Source organism: Aquarana catesbeiana, linkage group LG06, assembly GCF_042186555.1.
Source record: "Aquarana catesbeiana isolate 2022-GZ linkage group LG06, ASM4218655v1, whole genome shotgun sequence".
NCBI classification, from domain to species: Eukaryota; Metazoa; Chordata; class Amphibia; order Anura; family Ranidae; genus Aquarana; species Aquarana catesbeiana.
The window spans coordinates 227654610-227666866 of record NC_133329.1 but is presented as its reverse complement, the minus strand read 5'-3'; positions in this window follow the sequence as shown (position 1 = coordinate 227666866).

Genomic DNA, 12257 nt, shown 5'->3' with positions numbered 1-12257 from the left:
CAATTTCTGCTGTTTCTCCAGTGTTGCCTCCCTCTTTGTTTGGTTCTGAGCCCTTAATAAAGGTTTTTTGGTTTCAATTAGACTCGCCTATGAGTGTTTTCCTTCAAAAAGGACAGTTTGTTTGTGAGGATTCAGGTACATTTAAAAAATACAATGTGAAATTAACAAGAGACACCAACACCAAGCAACCTCCTTGAGATTAAATAATACAAGATAATAATGGTGTTGTGGTAACTTGACACACAAAACACACACAAAAATATTCTGGATGTTAAATAACTAAAAAAAAAAAAAAAAAGATCAGCCTTGAGAAAAATACAAACCAAAAAAGAAATAAAAAAAATCACATCAGGGTTTTAAAAAAAAAACACAAAAAAAAAGATATAGATTTTTGGTCAGATTTTACAAATCATAATATATTGAGGTAATCACGATAAATAATAAAGAAAGAAGTTTGTGAGAACTCTGTGTGAATATCAGCAGCAAAACTACTTCATTCTTCCTGCATTATAAAGAAGAAGAGAGTGCGCTGTATTAAACAATTTTAAAGATTGCAGCGTGACGAAAGTGCTCTATCCATTCCGAATGCTAATTTTACCAGAATGAGCTGTTCCGTCTCGGAATTTTTTCTGAGCATGCGTGGCACTTTGTGCGTAGGAATTGTCCACACACGGTCAGAATTGACGCGATCAGATTTTGTTGTCGGAAAATTTTATAGCCTGCTCTCAAACTTTGTGTGTCGGAAAATCCGATGGAAAAAGTCCGATGCCCCAATGACCTTTACTTTAAACGTTTGACATAAATGACTCAAAAGTTATTCTCTTGCCTCACCCTGCTTTCCCCTTGTGAATGTGTTGTTTAACCCAGTCATACCAGACAGTATGTCCCTAGGTAGGGTATTCCCATGGCTTAATGCCCCTCTTTTTCAGCTCTGGAATTTGGTCCATCCTATCACGCGGAGACTACATGCTTTTGATACATTACGTGAGAAATTCTTTATACCCTCCCACCTTTTTCATTTCTATTTACAGGTTAGACATTTCTTTCACTCCAACCCTGACTCTTGATAAACCAACCGCCTTTGAATATTTATGCGCTCAGGGTCCCCACCAACTACATTTAATATCCTCCATCCACCATTTCCTGCATGAGTCAACCCCTCTTACTGAGACCACACAACACTATATGAGAAGATGGTCCCATTTATTGTGCCGACCTATTACGGTCCAGGTATGGGATAGGATTTGGTCCTCTACTTTTCAATCCTCCAAATGTGTAACCCAAAGGGAAACGCCCATTAAGATCCTCATGTTTTGGTATAAAACCCCTGATGTCATTCACAAATATGATCACTCGCAGCGCTGCTGGCTGTGGAACTGACACAGGTTCCTTATTTCATATTTTTTGGCAGTCCTCCCTGATTCAACCCTTTTGGCATGATGTGAGATTATTAATACAGAAGGTTATGGATGTGTCCCTTCCGCTAAATCCCTTAAATTGTTTGTTGGGCCTCCCTTTTTCAGGTTTAACCAAAAAAGTCAATTGGCTAAGATCTTATATTTTGCTAGCTGCCAAAAGGCTTATTCCACTGTGTTGGCTGTCCAGTGCACCTCCTTCGTGGTCCAGATTCCTCTACCTAGTGGCTGAAATTCAGAGGATGGAGTTTTTGACGGCCTCTGTGCATGATTCCATCTCCCAATTTGATAAGGTTTTGGAACCATGGGATCGATCAGAATATAGGACCCCTATGACAACTGCCACATCTTAAATTATATTAGCATTACATTATTTTTGATTGTATTCCCCCCCCCTCCCTTCCATTTCTCTGTTTACCACTTGTTGCTTTCCTAGATTTTATGTCACCTATCAAATACCCTCCACAAACACTTATATCTTTTTACCTTTATAAATACTTTCTGGTTCTGAGTTTTTTTATTCACCTAAGAGTTGTTTAGTTTATATACTTTTAAGCTATGCAGACCATCCCCTGTGCTCTGTATTTATGGACATTGTTCATCTGTATCTACTACTTATATACCTTTTTTTTGTTTTCTCTTCTTCTTTTCTGTTATCATTATGTCTTCATTATCAGTATGTTGTACATTCTGTAACAATTTTATATCTGTTCTTTTTTAACCCAACAAAAAATACAATTATAAAAAATGAGAGGATAGACTTAGACTAGTATAAGAAGGAGGGAATGCGCAATGAGCACCAACAGAAAATAGAAATAGAGATCAATCAGGGTGCCGGGCAAATGTACAGTATGTAGTGACGACAGTTTACCTGTAGCAGGGAGATACAATACGACAGCCGCCCTCCGTCTTTGACGTTTGTATGGCCTGAGACATTGGCTTAAATGTGCCTTCCATCTGGTCGGCATCTGAAGTCACCGAGCAGATGCGGGCGTGATGACGCCCGTTCGTATGCGCTGGAGCCCCGAATGGGTTCCCAAACTGCGTTGCCCACAATGCTCGCCGGTGGGGGTCAGGGGAGGCGTGGCCAAAGGCGGTGATGTGAGGGAATACCCGGCAAACATCGCATGTAACATGCAACTCCCAGCCAATCGCTACAGGGCAGTGGGGTGGGGAAGAAAGGGAGACAGACTCCAAGTTTCTATTTTCTGTTGGTGCTCATTGCGCATCCCTGTCTTCTTCTACTAGTCTAAGTCTATCCTCTCATTTTTTAATTTTTTTTTCCTTGTATCTTATATCCCCAGAAATTCCTGCATCTATGGCTTTTCTCATGGTTATTTAACTATAGTTGCTCCAGGATTCTTCTCCTTCCCCTTTTCTCTTTAAACTATTGACAATTTTTATTTTCCCCCTTTAACATTTAGTATTATTTCATTTACTTTTATTACCCCTATTTTTTCTTTACTATTTTTGAGACGTTTGTCGTTTGCATCCTGGTATACATATATATTCCATATGAATGCACATTTCGATTATCCCTGTTGATGTTTCCTTTGGTTTTCTATACTCCCTTTTTTTTCTTTTTTCCTTAATTATACTTTTCTCGGACTAACGGTGTCCATACATGAAACAGCCAAACTCTGTTCACTATGAGATTCCTATTATACCCTTTATATACATTTCCTAATTTTTTTATTTTTCCTTCTTTTCTTCTTATTATCAATGATCACATAGTCGTATATACATGCATTTAAGTATATGTATACATACAGTATGCATATATATTATTTTTTCCTATAGTTTTATTCAGTACATTTCTACTGGATTTATACGTATGCTTTTACATCTCAGACACCCTCCACCCTATGCGGTAGGTTTACCTCCCTTGGGGGTGGTTATTGGCAGGGGACACATGTACCTTGTGTGTATATATATATATATATATATATATATATATATATATATATATATATATATATACAGTACTTTATCCACTTTCAGACGATCCCTGAAAACTCATCTCTTCAGAGAAGCCTATCTGGCCCCCACCTAACAACTGTACATTTATCTTCTCAATCAGCACATCACCCATAGTTATTACCTTTTGTATCTCTTGACCTTCCCTCTTAGATTGTAAGCTCTAAGGAGCAGGGCCCTCTGATTCCTACTGTATCAAATTGTATTGTATTTGTACTGTTTACCCTCAAGTTGTAAAGCGCTACGTAAACTGTTGGCGCTGTATAAATACTGTATAATAATAATAATAATATATATATATATATATATATATATATATATATATATATATATATATATATATATATATATATAAATATAAATATATATATAAAAATCTCAACATTATCATACCCCTATAATTCTACTCACTAGTTCTATCACTTTAAGAATTGGTAATGCACTTTTTTTACTTTCCCTAGGCTTTTTTTTGTTTTGTTTCAATTCCTGGGAAATCGAAACTGTTGGATATGTGATGACACAAACTACTGATAAGAACCCAGAAAGCTGCTCAAAATTACTTCCTTATCAAAACCAGTGTGAACCGACCAAATACTGCTGAAATCTCTTTTTTTGTTAAGAAGATCTTCTACTAAGAAGATATGAACATTGATTGGACTAAACTATATGGTCACACCTATAAAATGACTAGACCTTATGCATATTCATAAAGTATATATTATTAAACTTGATGTTTGTAAGTCAGAGGCACTTCCTTCTTCTTTCGGCCTGGTAGAGCTGAATATCAGTGTGTGTTGTGTCTCTCCACTGCAGTGTATGAATAAAGCACCTAATTAAATTCTTTTACAAAGATCTGGATCTACTATCTCATCTGAATGTCTTGTTTGGAGACTCCATAACCTGATTTAACACTAGCGTCACCCGTGACACTAAATACAGTAATCAGAAAAGAGATCTGTACACTATATTAGTGACACTGGTGACAGGGGGTGAAAGGGATAACTGGGGGGGTGAACAGAGGGTTAAACCTTTATTAGGGGGTTAATGGGGGTACTGTAAAGCTACCTGGGCCTTCTACTAACTGCCCTAACACTGATTAGTGTCACAAGTGACACCAGTACAGTGATCAGTGAAAAATCTAAAAACTGCACTTGGTGACACAGTGACAGGGAGTGAAGGGGTTAATTAGGGGGTGATCATGGGGTGATCAGGGGTGAAAAGTGTACCTATGTGTACCGTGTCAGTGTAGTGTGGGTGCAAATCACTTTTAGATGTCCTCTCTCCTCTCTCTGGAACCGAAAAGGGCTCCATGAGGGGAGGTGACATCACTTCCTCTGCCTGTGTTTACAATTCACAGGCAGAGAAAGCATTTAATTCCACAGAACTAATCACCAGACCCAGGCCAGAAATCATTGGCCTGGGCCTGGAGACTGATTGGTTCTGAAGTGAATCTGATTGACGCAGATGCACCGGGAGCACACGAACGCCCCCTAGGCGGCCACGCACTCTACGTACCATGACGACGATTCGCCCAGGAGGGCCAACCTGCCACAGTATAACTGCAGCGGCTGGTCTTTAACTGGTTAAACACAACATAATTACAGAACCCCAAGCTTGTGTTTGGCTCAATCCTCACAGAATTTCAGAAGCTCAGGGACAAGGTATAGCAGATGAGGTGCAGAAAATGTTAGATTTTGGAATTTGGGGACAGATCATTTTCCATCTAACTGTCGCAAAATTGTAACTCATATCTTGTTAGCTGCTGGGTTACTTATAACGTGATGGTGGAGATTGAATCTATCACCCAATGTATCAGAAGTTATTGCAATAGTACAACAACACCAAATGTATAAGAGTTTGCTTGCTAATAAACAAGGAAGATGTAAGCTATTTGACCTACACTGGAAACTTTGGAATGTGTGGAATGCAAAGAACGGAAAGCTCTGTTCTTAAGTCACTCTTCTGTGTACATTGCACACTGTCAGACATACAGTCCATTGAGTGTTTGACTGTTTTCTATGTAATCTACATGATGTTCTAAAACCTGGAATTGTTTTCCTGTTATATCTATGCAGGCCCTTAAAGGCTTATTTCTTGCTGTATTTTTGTACCACTTCTTTTTCATATTAATAAAAATCAATGAAATAAAAATGTTAGATAATGAGATTATAGAGAGGTCCAACGACTTTATTATTATTATTATTATACAGGATTTATATAGCGCCAACAGTTTGCGCAGCGCTTTACAACATGGGGCAGACAGTACACTTACAATACAAATCAATACAGGAGGGATCAGAGGGCCCTGCTCATTAGAGCTTACAATCTAGAAAGGAGGGTCAAGTGGAGACAAAAGGTAATAACTGTGGGGGATGAGCTGGTGGGGAAAAAAAAAAGTATTGTTGTTAGGTGTGGGTAGGATAGGCTTCTCTGAAGAGAAGGGTTTTCAGGGATCTTCTGAAAGCTAATAAAGTAGGAGATAAGCGGACAGATTGGGGTAAGGAGTTCCATAAGATTGGAGAGGCTTTGGAAAAGGCCTGGAGGCGAGCATGGGAGGAGGTGACAAGGGAGCTAGAGAGCAGGAGGTCTTGAGAGGAACGAAGAGAGCGAGTAGGTTGGTATTTAGAGACTAAGCAAGTGATGTAGCTGGGGGCGAAATTGTGGATGGCTTTGTACGTAGTTGTTAGAATTTTGAATCTAATTCTTTGGCCGAGCGGAAGCCAGTGGAGGGATTGACAGAGAGGAGTGGCAGACACAGAGCGATTGGTAAGGTGGATGAGTCTGGCAGCGGCATTCATAATGGATTGAAGAGGTGATAGACTATGTAGAGGTAAGCCAATGAGAAGGGAGTTGCAGTAGTCAAGGCGAGAGATGACCAGCGAGTGAATTAAGAGCTTTGTTGTGTCATTGGTTAGAAAGGGGCGTATTTTGGAGATGTTGCGGAGGTTGAGGCGGCAGGATTTGGACAGTGATTGGATGTGTTGCTTGAAGGAGAGTTCAGAGTCTAGGACTACACCTAGAACCTTGGCATGTGGGGATGGGCTTATAGTTGTGCCATCGATTTTGACAGAGAGATCAGGGGAAGAGGCATAGGGGGGGAATTAGAAGTTCGGTTTTGGCTAGATTGAGTTTAAGGAAGTGGTGAGACATCCAGACTGATATATCTGAGAGTAAATTACTGATACGTGAGGAGACAGAGGGAGTGAGCTGAGGGGTAGAGAAATAGATTTGGGTGTCATCAGCGTAGAGGTGGTATTGGAAGCCATGGGAGGCTATCAGTTGACCCAGGGAGGCAGTGTAGATTGAAAATAGTAGAGGTCCAAGAACAGAACCCTGAGGGACCCCAGCAGAGAAAGGAAGAGGAGAGGAGGAAGTAGAGTTATAAGAAACGCTAAAGGTGCGGTTGGATAAGTAGGAGGAGAACCAGCGAAATGTACAGTCACGGAGACCAAGGGCATGTAGTTTTTTGAGGAGGAGGGGGTGGTCAACCATATCAAAGGCAGCAGAGAGGTCCAGGAGTAGGAGTATAGAATAGTGTCGATTGGTTTTGGCCGTTAGTAGATCGTTTGTTAGTTTTAGGAGAGCAGTTTCTGTGGAGTGTTGAGGACGAAATCCAGACTGAAGGGGATCGAGAAGGCCATTATCAGCGAGGTGGACGCTCAGTCGGTTGTAGACCAGACGTTCGAGGAGTTTGGATAAGAAGGGGAGCAAGGAGATGGGGCGTAGGTTGTTAAGATTGGATGGGTCCAGTGAGGGCTTTTTAAGTATGGGTCTGACAAGTGCATGTTTTAGAGAGTTAGGGAAGATGCCAGAAGAGAGGGAGAGATTGAAGATGTGGATTAGAGAGTGTAGTATAGGGCCAGAGGGTGAACGTAGCATTTGTGAGGGAACAGGATCCAGAGGGCAGGTGGTAAGGTGGACATTAGCAAGTAGTTTAGCAACTTCATCTGTAGTGGTGGGGTTGAAAGAGGGAAATAATGATTGTGCCTGTGGGCATGAAGTGTAAAGCATGGAGGGTGTCTGCACAGTCGAGATCTCAGCGCGAATAGTATCAATCTTCTGTTTGAAGTGATTGGCGATCTCCTGTGCAGTGAGTGAGTTGGCGGGTGGAGGCGGTGGAGGACGAAGTAGAGAGTTGAAGGTGGAGAAGAGTTGACGGGGCAGGATGATAAGTTGCTAATGAGAGTGGTAAAATAGGTCTGCTTGGCAGAGAGGAGGCTGGAGTTGTATTTTTGGAGGGCAGATTTATATTGGTAGAAATCTCTCTGGGACTTTGTCTTACGCCACAGGCGCTCCAGAGCACGACTACGTTTTTTCAGACTTCTAGTATCATCTGTTTGCCAAGGTTGAAGGGGTCTGGGCTTGATTCTGTGTGTAGTGAGGGGGGCAAGTGAGTTCAGTGAGGCTAGAAGTGAAGCGTTGTACACAGAAGTGGCTAGGTTGGTGCAGGATAGGGGAGAGATTTTGTCGTAGAGGTTGTTGATGGCAGAGTAGAGAAGAGAAGGGTTGAGATGACGTAGGTTTCTGCGGGTAACTTTAAGGTGGTGGGAGGGAGAGGAGGTGAAGGAGAGGGAGAGAGTGAAACTAATAACGTGGTGATCAGAGAGAGGGGATGGATAGTTAGAGAGGTTGCATGGAGTGCAAAGGTGAGAGAACACGAGGTCAAGGATATTGCCTTCTGAGTAAGTTGGAGCATGTATCCACTGCTTCAGGTCAAAGGAGGATGTTAGGCTGAGAAGTTTGGAAGTGGAAGGAGTGTTAGTATTAATAGTGATGTTGAATTCCCCGAGAATGATAGTGGGGATTTCAGAAGAAAGAAAGTAGGGTAGCCAGGCAGAGAAGTCTTCAAGAAAGGTTGATACTGGTCCAGGGGGCCTGTAGATCACAGCTATCCTTAGAGAAATTGGAGTGAAAAGGCGAATACAGTGTGCTTTGAAAGAGGAGAGTGACAGAGAGGGAGGTGGCTGAAGTACCTGAAAGGTGCTATGTGGGGCTAGCAGGATTCCGACACCTCCTCCCTTACGTCCGCGGGATCTGGGGGAGTGAGTCCAGAGAAGACCACCATGGGATAGGGCAGCAGAAGATGCAGTGTCGGATTTGTGGAGCCAGGTTTCGGTAATGGCGAGTAGGTTAAATGAGTTGGCAATAAAGAGGTCATGGAGAGAGGTGAGCTTGTTGCAGACAGAGCGCAAGTTCCAAAGGGCACAAGAGAAAGGGAGTCTGGATTTGGGAAGAATAGAAATGAGAATTAAATTGTGTTGATTGCGGCGACTGCTGCCAGAGGGTGCAGGGTGATGGGCGCATGGGGTACAGTTAAATGATGGAGGCCCAGGGTTTGGGGATATATCTCCGGAGGTTAGGAGAAGCAAGAGGGTGAGGGAGGTAATATGGGAGTGGGATTTATATGAAGTGACATGCCCCAGGGTCTTGGAGATTTTTAGTGTATGTGGATTTAGAATTAGCAGGAGTTGGTGGGTGCAGTAATAAGGACAGGACAAGAGTGAGGGTGATATATATATGCTGTGGGGGGGAGAAGAGGGGTGAAGGAGAGATAGTTTTAGGATGGAGGACAGAGTTGTCAAAAGCAGTGGTAGAGAAAGCGTGTTCCAAGGAAAAAGAGCTAAAGGAGTAAACAAGTTCACCTGATGTCTGTGTGCTGGTTTTCAAAGTGTTTATCTTGTGTCCTTTCGCTTTGTGCCTTCGTGAAGTGCAGAGTCAGAAGTGCATTTCACTTGTAGAAATCGCCACTTTGAGAAAGAGCCAAGTTGCAAATGTGTACCCCCTGCAAATGCTTCCCCCAAGAGAAGCTTAAATATATACTGATAGGGGTAGGGCGTGGGCGGATTTCAATCAGCAATGAAGAGGTTATAAAGCTTGGCTGGTTAATAGGGCAAAATTCTTAATTCACAAACAGACTAGCAAGAGGGCACTAAAGTTCAGAGGGCCATAATTTTGGGTAAGACAAGGGAGATAATAAAGCATTGTAATGTGGACAAGTCTACAGACAGTTAAGTAAAAATAACATACCAGCATTATTAGAGACACATAAGAAAAAAAAAAGATAGCAGTGTTTCAGTTTTTGGCTGGAGCTGTAGCAGTAGGAGCATACCAGAGTTAAGAGACATAGGAGACAGATTTCACTAATGTGATTCTGGCTGGAGCTGTAGCAGTAGGAGCATACCAGAGTTAAGAGACATAGGAGACAGATTTCACTAATGTGATTCTGGCTGGAGCTGTAGCAGTAGGAGCATACCAGAGTTAAGAGACATAGGAGACAGATTTCACTAATGCGATTCTGGCTGGAGCTGTAGCAGTAGGAGCATACCAGAGTTAAGAGACATAGGAGACAGATTTCACTAATGCGATTCTGGCTGGAGTTGTAGCAGTAGGAGCATACCAGAGTTAAGAGACATAGGAGACAGATTTCACTAATGCGATTCTGGCTGGAGCTGTAGCAGTAGGAGCATACCTGTGGGAGGACAAAGATGATATTTTCAGATCAGACAGTCAGATGATGAGTGATAAGTGTAGAATCAGAAGTGCATTTCACTTGTAGAAATTGCCACTTTGAGAAAGAGCCAAGTTGCAAATTTAGGAAGCTTAACAAGGTGTTAAAGTGCAATGCTAATCCCGTGCCTGAATAGATAAGTTAATAGCGAGACTAGGGCTGGCCCGGGTCATATCCACATGAACCTGACTAAGGGGTACTGGCAAATCTTCCTCACTGACCGTGCCAAAGAAAATACTTTTGCCACCCCAGAGGTTTTATGGAAGTGTTTCCTGAATGCCATATTGGAGGTGGGGTTGTCAATCAGCCAACAAAACATGCTATGAGCATGTTCGGCTTCTATAGGAAGTTTATCCCTAATTTAGCCATCATTGTGCCCACCGTGACAGACCTAACCAAGAACTGAGCACTAAATGGAACCCAAAGACAGAGAGTGCTTTTCAGGACTCGAAAACAGTACTGTTAAAAGTGAAAACGGATACCATTTGCTTATAGATTCCAAAAAGAACTTTTGGTTCAGACAGATGCCTCTAGTGTAGGCTTGGCTAAGGTCTCTCACAAAGGTAAACATGGAAGAACATCCATGGTGTACCTAAGCAAAAAAACTGAACCCAGCAGAAAAGAACTATAGTATTGTGGAGCAGGTGTGTCTGGAGATCAAGTGGGTATTATCTCTTGGGAATGGAATTCCACCTGGTTATGGAACACTAACTACTCAAGTGGATGTGCTAGGCAAAAGGAAAAGGTAAAATGATGGTTTGAACACAGAGGGCGTCTGGGACAGTTGGACTAAAATTGAAGACAAGGCTGTGTATAGGTATGAGTTGAATGTAAGTTCGCTGAACAGCGAACATTATGCGGTGTTTGCGGCAAATTCGAAAGCCGCGGACCACCATTAAAGTCTATGGGACACTAACATGAAAAACCAAGTGCTAATTTTAAAGGCTTATATGCAAGTTATTGCCATAAAAAGTATATGGGGACCCGGGTCCTGCCCCAGGGGACATGTATCAATGCAAAAAAAGTTTTAAAAACTGAAGTTTTTTCAGGAGCAGTGATTTTAATAATGCTTAAAGTGAAACAATAAAAATGAAATATTACTTTAAATATCGTGCATGGGGGGTGTCCTTAGTATGCCTGTAAAGTAGCACATTTTTCCAATGTTTAGAACAATAATACAGCAAAATTAAATTTCTAAAGGAAAAAAGCCATGTAAAACTGCTTTCAGCTGTAATAAATTGTTGGATCCTGGCAAAATAGATAGTAATAATTGACAAAAAATGGCACGTGTCCCCCCCCCAGTCTATTACCAGGCCCTTTGGGTCTAGTATGATTATTGAGGGGAACCCACACCAAATTAAAAAAAAAAATGTGTGGGGGTCCCCCCAAATTCCATAGCAGGCCCTTCAGGTCTGGTATGGATATTAGGGGGAACTCTGCGCCAATTTAAAAAAAAAATCCACACCAGACCCTTATCTGAGCACACAACCTGGCAGGCCGCAGGAAAAAGAGGGGGGGGGGAGCGCCCCCCTCCTTAACCGTACCAGGCCACATGCCCTCAACATAGGGAGGATTCTTGGGGGTCCTCGGGTGGGGGGCTTATCAGAACCTGGAAGCCCCCTTTAACAACAACAATGGCTCTATTGCCACCAGTCTGTACAGAAAACCAACAGCAAGTAACTCCCTGCTGCATGCAGGGAGTGCCCATCCCAAACATGTAAAAAGGCGAACACCCATATGGTAATACCTGCAGATTCACAGGAATTGTGCCAGCGCCCAAGATTTGCAGATACAGGCAGATCTCCTGAGGGATAGGTTTCTGAGAAGAGGATACAACCACAAATCCCTTAAGCGAGCATATAAAAGAGATAAGGATGACCCATGCAAACTGCTGCTGTTCCAAGGTGCATCAGGATGAAATCAAAATTAGGCCTATTATTAGATTCAATAGGCAGAGTAAAGAAATAAGGGCCATCTTTCAAGAATATTGGTATCTGCTGACACAGGACAATGTCATCAAACACGCGGATGATCGCCCACACATTACCTTTAGTCGTTACCTTAGGGATATACTTACACAAAGTCATTCTGAAAAAAAAAATAGGGAATAGACCCATGTGGATCATGCCCCAAGGTCACCTTCCACTGTTGCTAATGTAATTTCTGCCAATTTATTCAAATAAATAGGGACCCTATCCAAATAGGAACTATGACTTTTAACCCCAAACATTTCATCAACTGTGAAACTAAGGGCATTGTATACCTGCTAACTTGCGGCTGTGATGCCTTTTTTTGCAGGCAAAACTAAAAGGATGTTCTGTCAGAGAGTGAAAGACCATGTAGCAGATATTAAAGAT